The sequence below is a fragment of the Leopardus geoffroyi genome, chromosome D2, assembly GCF_018350155.1.
Source record: "Leopardus geoffroyi isolate Oge1 chromosome D2, O.geoffroyi_Oge1_pat1.0, whole genome shotgun sequence".
In the NCBI taxonomy this organism is placed as follows: Eukaryota; Metazoa; Chordata; class Mammalia; order Carnivora; family Felidae; genus Leopardus; species Leopardus geoffroyi.
Window position 1 is genome coordinate 39,252,290 of NC_059334.1, and position 11,026 is coordinate 39,263,315.

The 11,026-nt window shown below is 52.3% G+C and overlaps 1 long non-coding RNA gene across 1 annotated transcript; it reads left to right on the top strand.

The window, feature by feature from the left end:
- The first annotated feature begins 3,716 nt into the window (after window positions 1–3,716).
- LOC123576664 lies at window positions 3,717–7,300 on the top strand. Its single transcript, XR_006701531.1, has 2 exons — window positions 3,717–3,964; window positions 6,938–7,300. It is a non-coding gene; the product is annotated as an uncharacterized LOC123576664 (long non-coding RNA).
- Window positions 7,301–11,026: the final 3,726 nt, after the last annotated feature.

Below are 11,026 nucleotides of genomic sequence, written 5' to 3' on the forward strand. Positions count from 1 at the left end.
TCCCCCCCCCTCCCCGAGTCTGCTTCTCTGGGCTCCTGTCACTTCTGTGAGCTCCCGACATCCTGCCAATAAATTCCTTTTTGCTTAAGTTAACCAGTGTTAGTGTCTCCCGGCCGCAGCCAAGCAAGGCTAAGTGAAACCACATGTAAACACGAGTCCGCGCTGCTTGTAAAACACCAAGGCAGTCCCGATAAGGCCACAGGCCTTCTGACATCCCCCTCTCCAGCATGCTCCCCAGAGGGAACCACTGGTATGTGCTGGGTACGCCTGTCCCAGAGTTACTGGCCATGCTTCTGTACAAGAGTATGTGGCCCTCCTAAATACCTCCTGGAGATCATATTCTATTTCGTAGCGCCTACGATCTCTCCAATTGTAAGATGCGCCATTATTTTACGGGCTACCAAGAAGGAAAAAAACAAATTTGCCAATGAAACATGTTAAGATCTATCCGTTGTAAACTGCATCTTGATTGCTGGTGTAAGATGTGAAAAATACGTGTGCATTAGAGTAGGGGAAATACGGTCACAGCAACAACTCACTTACCCCTTCCCACCTAGGCACTCAGGCAAGTACTTTGCTCGTGCTTACTCAGTGAATCGTTTATTCCACGCAATCATTTCTTGAGGCCGAAATAGAATTAGCCATATTTTACAGGTGAGCAAACTGAGGTATAGAAAGGTTAGTTTATTTGCCCAAGGTTACCAGTCTAGTAAGCGGCAGGACCAGAATTCAGAGAGGTGCCAAATGTAGAGATTGCTGGCTTAACAGCCAACGCTACGGCGTTCTGCCAGTGAGTGCCTGTGCGGATGTGCGTGCGTGTGCGTGCGCCTGTGGGTCTACGTGTGCACACGTGCTCATCGTGTGTGCCTATGTGGTTGTGTGTGCGTGTGCACACGTACAGGTGTGTGTATTTTTTAGTTAGGGAGTATCACGTTGTGTGTACCTTCTGCACCTTGCTTTGTTCATCCAATACTCTCCCGATGACCTTCCTGTATCATTACGTAGGTGTCTTGCTGACAGCTGAGATACAGACAAGGCCATAAGGCCTTCGCCATTCTCCTGTTGATGGGCATTAAGGCTGTTTCTGTTTCTGGCTCTGTGCAACAAGGCTTTAACAAAGGTCCTTGAACAGGCGTCCACGAGCCCATGTGTGAGTGTTTCTCTTGGGTAGATAATAGTGGGATTGTTGCATCATAAGGTCCGTGCATTCTGAAGTTTAATAGATAAGCCACGCCCCCCCCACCAAAGCCACGCCCCTCGTTTGTACTCCCGCGAGCAACCACCTCCAACCAGGGGGTGCCTGCATGTGATTTATATCCTAGACTTTTCCTTCCTCACCCTCAGGGGCAAGGGCCTGTCTCAGACCTCACCCTCCTTGGCATCCGAGGCATTTACACTGCTGACCTCCTCCTCACCCCCAAAATCGTGCCCTCCCTCGGCGTCCAGAAAAATCCACCTCCTTGATTCTGCCGCTGTACATTGCACATCGCTGTCACCCGCTCCTCACTCCAGCTGGCTGGTGCCCGGCCTCACGGCCATGTTGCCTGAAAGTGAGCTGGCCCAGAGGAGGGGTACTGGATGGTAAAATGCATTCTGAGGCGGCAACAGAGGGCGTCCGTTGTCAATGGAAAAAGTAAGGTTGCTACAGAACTTCTCAGGGCCTTTGTCGGCGGGCCAATGTGCAATGGCAATCTCCACTGAATGCAGGAGAACTACAGACGAGCAGCCCCGACCGGCTCTATGTACCAGACAGCAGGCGCGTGTGCTGAGCCAGCCAGGAACGTGAGCAGTTCAGGGCTCTCCTTCTTCCTGCTTTCCACTGCAGCCCAGGCCCCCTGGGCTTCCACGGGACGCTGTCCTCTGCCCAGGTCTGCCTGTATCACATCCTACCCTCCACAATCCTCCCCGGGCAATGCAGAGGAAAGACATTTGGCTAGGAGCAGAAGACTGGCCACCTGAAACCCTTGAACCGATTATTTAATTTTCACTGTTCCTCAATTCCCTCACCTGTAAAAGGGGGGGAATACAGTACCCACCTTAGGGGCTCTACTGTGTAGCTTGAGTGCCTTCACATGGAGAGCGAGAGCAGGTGGAAGGTGCTTCGCACAGCGAAGAAATAAGACCTTTCCAGACAGCAGAACTGGATTCCCAGTCTGTCCATCTCCCACCGTCTGTTTGTCCCTGACCACACTGCCCTCTTCCTCAGGATCCTATTTCCTCGTTCATTCCTGGAGGCAGATGAGCCACACCAGAAGGTTGGGTAAGTCCCTACCTTCAAGGGCCCCCAACCTGTGTCTTGCTCAGTGCTGAGTCTCCCAGAGCCCAGCGTGGAAACTACCACGGAGCACTGCCCAGTGAGTGTGGGGTGAGCTGGACTGAACCAGGGGTCCCTAGAAGGAGGAGGAAGCACTGACCTGACCGATCAACAGGATAGTCACAGCACTAGGACAGACTCCAAGGGGGAGGGAGGGGTAGAGATGTGCCAGGCCAAGAGTCTACCTTGCATATGTTGAACGTTCAAGGATATTATTTAGATTGCTAGGAATCTAGGCAAGGAGGGAAGCATTCAGGCAAGGAGGGAAGCATCCTCATGCAGAGGAGGGACTCAAGATCAGCCTGGCAAGATGGGTAAGCGTCTGCACGGCTTGGGGAACAAAATTGGATATTGCAAGAGGGATATGCACAGAGCAGTCACAAGTGGAGAGAGCAAACCGGGGGGTAAGTTCTGGGTGGTGACAATTCAGGCATCTGCGTAGATGTCTGAGGATCTCCACTCTGCTCGGGGTGAGACAGACACAGCTTCCCTGCCAGGCATGTGCACAGATAAGACCTCTCCCCCGGTGAACAAAGCCAAGGTCTCCCACCCCACCCCCCTCCAGGCTTGAAAAGCCCTCGGTGGGCAGCACTGTGGGCTTAACCATCCCCTAGAGAAAGAGGGAGTCTCGACAGAGACAAATGAGACGCGACATCCTCCTCGCTCAGCCGCCCAGGAGACCCAGACACCCCTCACGCCCATTATGAGCTCCCCTCCTCTTCTCCCTCATTATCTTCGCCGGGGTGTCCTCAGGCCAAAATAACGCACCCAACCCCTGCCTGTACCTGGGTATCATTATGATGACTCCCACTTGAAATTATTTGTTTTTCTCTATTGATCTTGGTTCGACACTGGAAAAATGTATTCTTTGTAAGGCATTCCCAAGGGCTTAATTTGTCCATGTTGGAAGCCTTTTTTAATAGGATTCTGCCCCATTGTTTATTCTGAACATTGAGTTCCGAGAGCTGAGATTCAGCTCTTTTAATAGAAACTCATTACCGGGGTCCCTCTGCATCAGAAAGCTGATACTGGCATTGCAAGGAGGAGACAAATTAGGAGCCTAGCCAGGACCCGTCTGATCAGAAGGCCCCTCGGGAGGCAGAGTCACCATCTAACGCCCGCCACCCCCTCCCGTTAGGGAGACCTGGGGGGTGACAGCCACCAGGTTGGTCAGAGAGCCCACAGGCCCGTAGCCTACACTGGAGCTCACTGGTGACACGGGCAGCCCCCTCTATCCCTGGCCGGTTTTGGCTTTCAGAAGCTCTTCCTATCTTGAGTGGACCCTAGGCTCCTCGAGCAGGGTTTCTCAAAGTATGACCTCAGGTACCCCTGCATCAGAATCCCCTGGGGTGCTGATGTAAATTCAGGTTCTCGGGTCTCCTCCAGACAGACTTGCCTGCCATGTGGCCCCCACCTCTGGGAGCTCTCTGCTTTAGAGGACCTTCCTTGTGCCCAGGCCTGGCTGGGCTCCCAGCGCCATCAAGGTGAGGAATCCCAATATTGGACCTGGTCCTGTGTGAATCCCGATTTCCATCTCTTCCTCTTTCGCAGAGACTATGTACCACTTCTGCCTTGACCCCACAGCCTCCAAGGGTTGACCAGATGTCCTAAAGACCATCCCAGGGCCCCGTGGTTGGACCCCTGTAGCAGGTAGGCAGCCTAGCCAGTGAGTTGCTCCCAGGGACCAGCAAACTATTTCTTTCATAAGATCACGTGAGATTGAGCCAGCAGAATGGTGCTCACGTGGTTTTGGAGGGACTCGAAGTGTTTTGCCTCACCCACGAAACAAACAAACAAACAGACAAACAGGCAGTCTTGGCCTGGGGCCCCTGCCTGCCTTGGGGCCAACCCTGCCCCCAGACCGACGACATTAGAAGCATTGAGGACGAAGCCCAGGAATCTGTATTTTTGCAAACATCCCAAGGAATTCTGACACTCCCTGAAGTTGGGAAATCTACCGAAGTGCGGTGATAAAAAAGGGAAGAGAAGGGTTTTTAGAGTCACTCAGAACCGGGCTCAAGCTGTGGTTTGCAGCTAGCCAGCTGGGCGACTGTAGGCAAATTCCTCACCCTCTCTGGGTCCCACTTAGAGCTCATAAGGATTTTTGTTCCGGGATGGTTTCAAGAGGTCTTCTAGGGGCAAGGCAGCCTGCAAGCCATGCATATACAAGGCTGGCCCCACGCGTATGGCTTCCCCAGTCCCAAACCCACCATATGGCAGCAATCTAGGCAACGAGGCCTGGAATCAATCCATCAGTCAGTCAACAAATATCTACTGAAACCCTACTATGTGCCAAGCACCGTGCTCAGCACTGGTGAGACCAAAGCAGACTGGTCTGTCGTCTCCATAGGGGAGGACAGATATTGAACAGATGAATGACAACTCGTAATCATTATTCAGTTGCAGTGGAGATCGGTCCTACCTGAGGAAGAGCAGCATGGTGTGGAGAGCAGGGAACATCCCCATGCAGCCGTCCGAGGCAGGCAGGGAGGGCTCCTCTGAGGAGGTGGTCATTCCGCTGGGACCTAGAGGTGGGCTGGCCGGGCAAAGGGGTAGTTTCTGTTCTGCTTTCTGTGTTTCAGGGATGCTTTTTCCTGCCTATTATAGCTCTTTCTGGAGGGTAACTGAAGACGGTTGATTTGGTTGCTGCCCTCCACAGAATCCGTTCGAACTCAGTGGGCTCGCAGTGGGCGGGCAGGCAGGCAGGAGGCATCACGCAGGCCTGACTGTGTGCCAGCCGCCACCCGTGCCATCTCATCGGATGCCCACAGATGTGGATGCCCACAGTGGGCCTGCGTGTGGTTTCTATTTGTATCCCCTTTGAACAGATGAGGAAGACACCGAGGCTCGAAGAGGTTAACTTGTCACCTAGGTAAGGCCGCCAAGCTAATAAATGCTGGACCCAGGACCCAAGCCCGGGCAATGTGACCTGTCAGGCCCCTAGGCTAAGGCCTCCACGCCCCTCCTGCGACACTGTCTTTAGAGCCCACTCAGGGGAATCGCCTTTTCCATGGAGAGAGGGACCCAGCACACTGGAAAGTGACCTAAGACAAGAGTTCACTTGAATGCTTTGACGGGCAATAACCCAAGAGGGTTCGAGGGCGACAGAGCTGAGGTCCTGTCCCCACAGCAACCAGGATGACTTCAGGCCTGCGCAGCCCCGTTCTGCAGGATGAAGAGCTGAGAGCTGGAAAGTGGTGCTCCCAGTATGTGCCTCGCAGCTCTGGGCTCCCCCACATGTGCCCTGGGGTCGCCTTGGGTGGGTACAGGGCCATCCACTCCTGCCAGCCACCCCCAGATAAACACTGGGCCCCCCAGAAACAGCTGTTGGACGACAGTCTCTGTGGCCATGAGAGCCGCGACAAGCTTGCCTCTCTAGCATCCTCCTTAAGTCCGTGTATATTTGTGAAGCACACATCATGCTCTGCATGGAGGATCCAGGCAGCTCCCTGCCCTTGAGGAGCACCTAGGCCAGGGGAGGAGGCGTCCAGGGTCACTGCTCTGAGTAACTAGGTCTCATGGGTGGCAGGGTAGGTCCTTCCCAGCTTGGGCAGGAGCTCAGGAAAAGGCAGACGCCAAGCCGACATTTGAACCCAGGATTCTTGGCACTCAGGGCCATGTTTTCTTCCCCGTCCCCCCCCGCCACCTCCACCCGAATCAAGTAAATTGACTTAGGCATCAATAAAATGGCCATTTACTGGTGTAAAAAGCTCCGGGTAGAGTCTCGGGAAGAGAGTGGGGCTACAGGGACAAAGGCCCAGGGAAGGCAGGAGTCGAGTCTTCTGACCAAGGCAGAGGATCAGGGAAGAATCCTCAGCCAAGATGGGTTTGAACAAGACTGTCTTGTTTAAGGGTCTGACTGTCATGGTCAAGGGTCTGCTGGTGAGGAAGGCAGGGTGTCGGGGTCTTCTACTTGTCTAGCATCGTACCAGTCCTCCCCCTCATGATCATTAATATTTATTGAGAACCCCGCCGGCCAGGAGGGTCTGAGCTGTGTTGCAGCACAACCACAAGTAGCTCCCAAATCTCAGGGGCTTAACACAACAAAGATTTGTTTCTTCCTCACACAGGACCCATCGCAGATCCCGGCAGGTCTGCGGGGGGGGGGGGGGGGGGGCCACCACGTAGGGCCTCACCCACCCGGTTGACAGGTCCTCCGCCGTCCAAAGCTGCCCCGTCTGCAGCATGTGACCCACTCAGTCACCATGGCCGCAGGGAAGGTTGGAGAATGGAGCACTGGCTTTCACGACCTAGTTCAGAAGTGACACATGTCACTTCTGCTCAGATTCCGTTAGCCTGAACCCGGGACTTGGTCCACTCGGCCTCAAGGTGGAGTGGGACGGGAAGGACTGTCTTCCTTGTGGTTGGAAAAGCAAAAAGCAGCAGCTGGGCCCTAGCGATATCTACGAGTGCTGATTCTCTGCCAGGCATGGATCAAACACCTTACCCAGATTATGTCACTGACTCTGTACAGCAACGCTTGTTACTTGTTGCATCGGGGGAAACTGAGGCCCAGAAAGAATGAACAGAAAGAACCTACCCAAAGCCACCCAGCTAGGAAGGAAAGACTGATACTTCACACTCAAGGGGCTGGGACTTAATCCTCACATTTGCTCCTCCTAGACTCTCAGAGGTTGTCGGTGCAACAGGACTTCAGAGATGGGCAACTTATCTGCAGCACGCAGTCCTTCAACTGGCCCAGTGGAGGCATCCGTGTCCTCTTGGCATTAGAGAGATGGGGAGAGAGACGCCATTCTTCCCAGTGGCCTGGGACGATCTCCAGCCTCCTGGGATGAGAAGTTACCAGACTAAAATATTTCCCCGTGAGGGAAGGAGGGAAGTGCATGGGATTGCAAGTCTGCCCTGAGTGGCTTCTGATGCGATGAGAGAGAGAGCACGCGGGCTTCCTGGGAACTCTGCAGCTTGTTCAAGGACTCTTCAATCACAGACGCCAAGTGCAGGGAGCAATAAACAAGATCGCGACTATGGCCCAATCCGTGCGCTGGGGGGTCTGAGATTTCCATTTCAGGGCAGGGGATGTAATAAGTAACCATTGACTCGCATATCCAGGTTCATTGACTTGAAAGGTCATATATTGATGGACACAAAGCCAAGGTCAATATTTGATTTTGAGGAACCATAAATCTTGATATCCATGGAAAGAGGCCATCAGGGCAGGTGTTGCTGGGTAGGGACAGGGACACATTCACGACGAGGTAATCCTGCCTCCTCTGCGATGGGTTAAGGACGCCCCTGTGCAGAATATTGGGAAGGAGGCCTGGGTGTGGTTAGCAGTGTCAAGGTAGCTCTGGGTAGCCGCCTACTTTGAAGAAAGTCCAGAAAAAAGAGGAGCCGGGACTGCCAGAGTGGAGCCGTTTCCTGCCCCCGTTCACACAGATGAAAAGAAATGCCCACCCTGCACCTTCTCCCTGCTCCCTGTTCCTCCTCCCCGCCCGTGGTTGGGGTTTACTCCCACTCTTACTGAGACCGGAGGCGGATGGAATTTCCCCATATCTGCTCTCCAACCCCCAACCCTCTTCTCCTTCAGTGCCCTTTTCATCATCTCCCCATGCGGACTTGGGTGCATTCCCAAAGAAAGGCATGCCAGTGGAACCAGAACTGAGGCAAAGATGTCAACATCTGCCCGTTGCAGTCCCTGCTCCGGGCCCTGCCCCCACCTCAGCACCCCATTCACAGCAGGGCCACCCAGACCGCTTCCCATCCCCACACAGTCAGGCATCTCAGGCCCTTGTGAGTTTGCTTACGCGGCAGCCGCTGCCAGAAATCTCCCTTGCCCTCCCTCCCTCTGTCCATACACCTCCGCCCGGGGAGACCTCACGAATCCCCAAACGCCTCCTTTGACACTGTCTCCTTTGTGAAGCCCTCTGCACCTCCTCCGTCTGCCCCCGTAGCCACTCCGTCCCTGGTCTAACACCCGCTTCATCCCTTAAGCCGTTTTTTGCCTGAGTGGCCGTTGGTTCTCATTTTCCCATGATTGAATTCTTGAAGGACGGGGCTGCTCCTTACTTCACTCTCCGTCCCCACTGCCTGACCGTGGCAAACAGTATGTTTGCAGAACGGATGGCTGAACAGCAGGAAGGACAAATACGCCAGGGAAGGGCCTCGGCATGGAGTCTGGGCGGGAGGAGGGAGGGGAGAGGGCGACCTGCAGGACGAGGCAGGGGAGAGGCAGTGAGCACGGGAGGCGGGGGTGCTGTGAAGCATCATCCTCTCTGGTTCCTCATCCTCACAGGCAGCTGCCCTGACGGTATTAATCAAGGCCCGAGTGCGTGGAAATATCAGTCCACTCTGTTCTATTCAAGTTCCCTGGAACTAAATTATGTTGTCAGGACTGGACAGAGCAGGAATGGAAAAGACCAGGCTGGATGACACGGGGCTGTTAAAAGGAGATGAATGAGCCCAGTGGTTTCCATTCAATTTTTCAAGGTTTCCCAAGGCAAGTCTGACAAATACCACCTTATAATTTCCAGGCACCCTGCACGGTCCCCTCCACAGACTCATTTTTTTATTTCTGCCCGTCAGATTAGAAGGACAAGGGATCCTTCTTGCTGTCTTGCAAATGGGGCAATGGAGGAACTGGGGTGAGGGAAGCACTTTGACCAGGGTCAAGGTCGGGCCAAGGTCAGGGCATAAATCAGTGACACAATCAGCAGGAGGATGTAGAACTCTGAGTTCAAAGAGGAGTGCCCTCTCCATCACCCCGCCTATTCAGCTTCTTCTGCAAAATGGAGCTGGCCAGACCCGTCTGTCAGGGCTGCTACAAGGTGTCAGGGTGAAAATGCACCTGAAAACCCTTGAAACGGGAACAACGCTATTCATTCATTCATTCATTCATTCAACCGGCGTTTACAGAGTACGTGAGTACGTACCATGGGCCAAGCCATGTTAGTTCTTCTTATGTAATGTCTGCACTCATAAAGATATAGAAAGAGGCTGAGAACTAGAGACGGACACAGCTGGGTTTAATATCTGTCTTGCCACTTGGTAGCTGTGTGATATTGGGTCAGACGTGAGACTTCTCTGATCTTCTGCACAAGGCGACTGTCAGGACAAATCGCTTCAAAATAGGACAGCACCCAGCACAATCCCCTACTGGGGATAAGTGGTGAATAAGAACTGTTGCATCTGAATGTGCCCTCCCCCCAAAAAGCAGGCGACTCTTCCCTCCGTGCGGGAAGAGCATCCCTGCAAAATGGATGCGTGTGCCTGGCTGCCGGCTCCTCAGTGTGCTACAGTCGACGCATCTCGCAGCCCAGTGGTGAGTGAGCCTCAGCTGTAAACAAAGGACTAATTAAATTAGCATAAATGATTTTATGTAAATTAAAGACCCACGTTATGACTGCTTATTGGTAGCAGCATCAAATCTTGCCACAGCACATGCTTGTTTAAAATTAATGTGCATAAATGCTCCAAATATCATATTATTAATAATGATAATAATGGTGATGAGGATGATGATAAAAAACACATTCTCTAACAGTGCCTCCTGGCTGGCTCTAAAATCTCAGCAGGGAGTGTGCTGAGTGTCACATTCCTCAGGGAAGCCGCCGGATTACGCAGCTCCTGCCCAGCCTCCCAGCCCGCACTTACGGTGCCATTTTGGTGTCTCCTATTGGGTTCGGCTAACCTCTGGCCTCTTCAGATCCTGTCCATCTTTCAAGGCTTACTCAAGGCCACTTCATCTATGAACAAGCCCAACCCACAGGAACTGCAGAGATCTCTCCTTCCTTTTGATCTTTTAAACATTTTCTCCCCGACAATCTTTCCATCTATTGCCTCCTTGGACGCACCTCAAATCTGTCAGGTGGGTGGCAGGTATATTTACGATTCCCATTTTATAGATAGACTAATAGAAATCAGAAAACAGAAGTTCCCCAAGGTAACCTTGCTAGGAAATCACAAAGCTGAACTAAACTTCCTATGGCTTGCGTGTGTGTGTGTGTGTGTGTGTGTGTGTATATATATATATATATATATATATGTATGTATCTCCCTGAAATAAGAGACCTAAATAAGAGGCTGGCATATAGCAGGTAATTAATGAACATTTTTAGGAGGGAAGATGTGAATGAACAAATGAGTGAATGGAAAGTTTGCAGAGTGCAGTCTTTATAATCCCTCAGTGTGATAATGGTCTTCCTCTTTCTTATTACCTATCCGGGAGTCAATCCATCAATGCCCCTGTAAATGTTTGAGGGACAGACCATACCTCAGTAAGTACCCATCAAGTCTAAGTCCAAATATAGGCTCATCCACGTTGCTGAAGAGAAGACATACCCAAACCTTCCCTAGCCCACAGAGCATTTTGCGAGAATTTTATTTATTTATTTATTTATTTATTTTTGTGAAACTTTTCATTTTTTTAAGTTTATTTTTCAGAGAGAGAGCAAGAGAGGAAGTGGCAGAGAGAGAGAGAGAGAGAGGGAGAGAGAGGGAAAGAATCTCAAGCAGTCTCCATGTTGTCAGCACAGAGTCTGACATGGGGCTTAAACGCACAAGCCATGAGATCATAACCTGAGCCAAACTCAAGAGTCAGATGCTTCACTGACTGAGCCACGCATGTGTCCCAATTGTGAAGCTTTTAGAAAGGCATCCCAGCCTCCAACACAAGCAGGCTTGGTAGCTGAGCTAGAGTTCGCTTCACCCTTTGGGCCAGGTGCCAGCCATATGTGGTGGCTTTGCATTGATCAA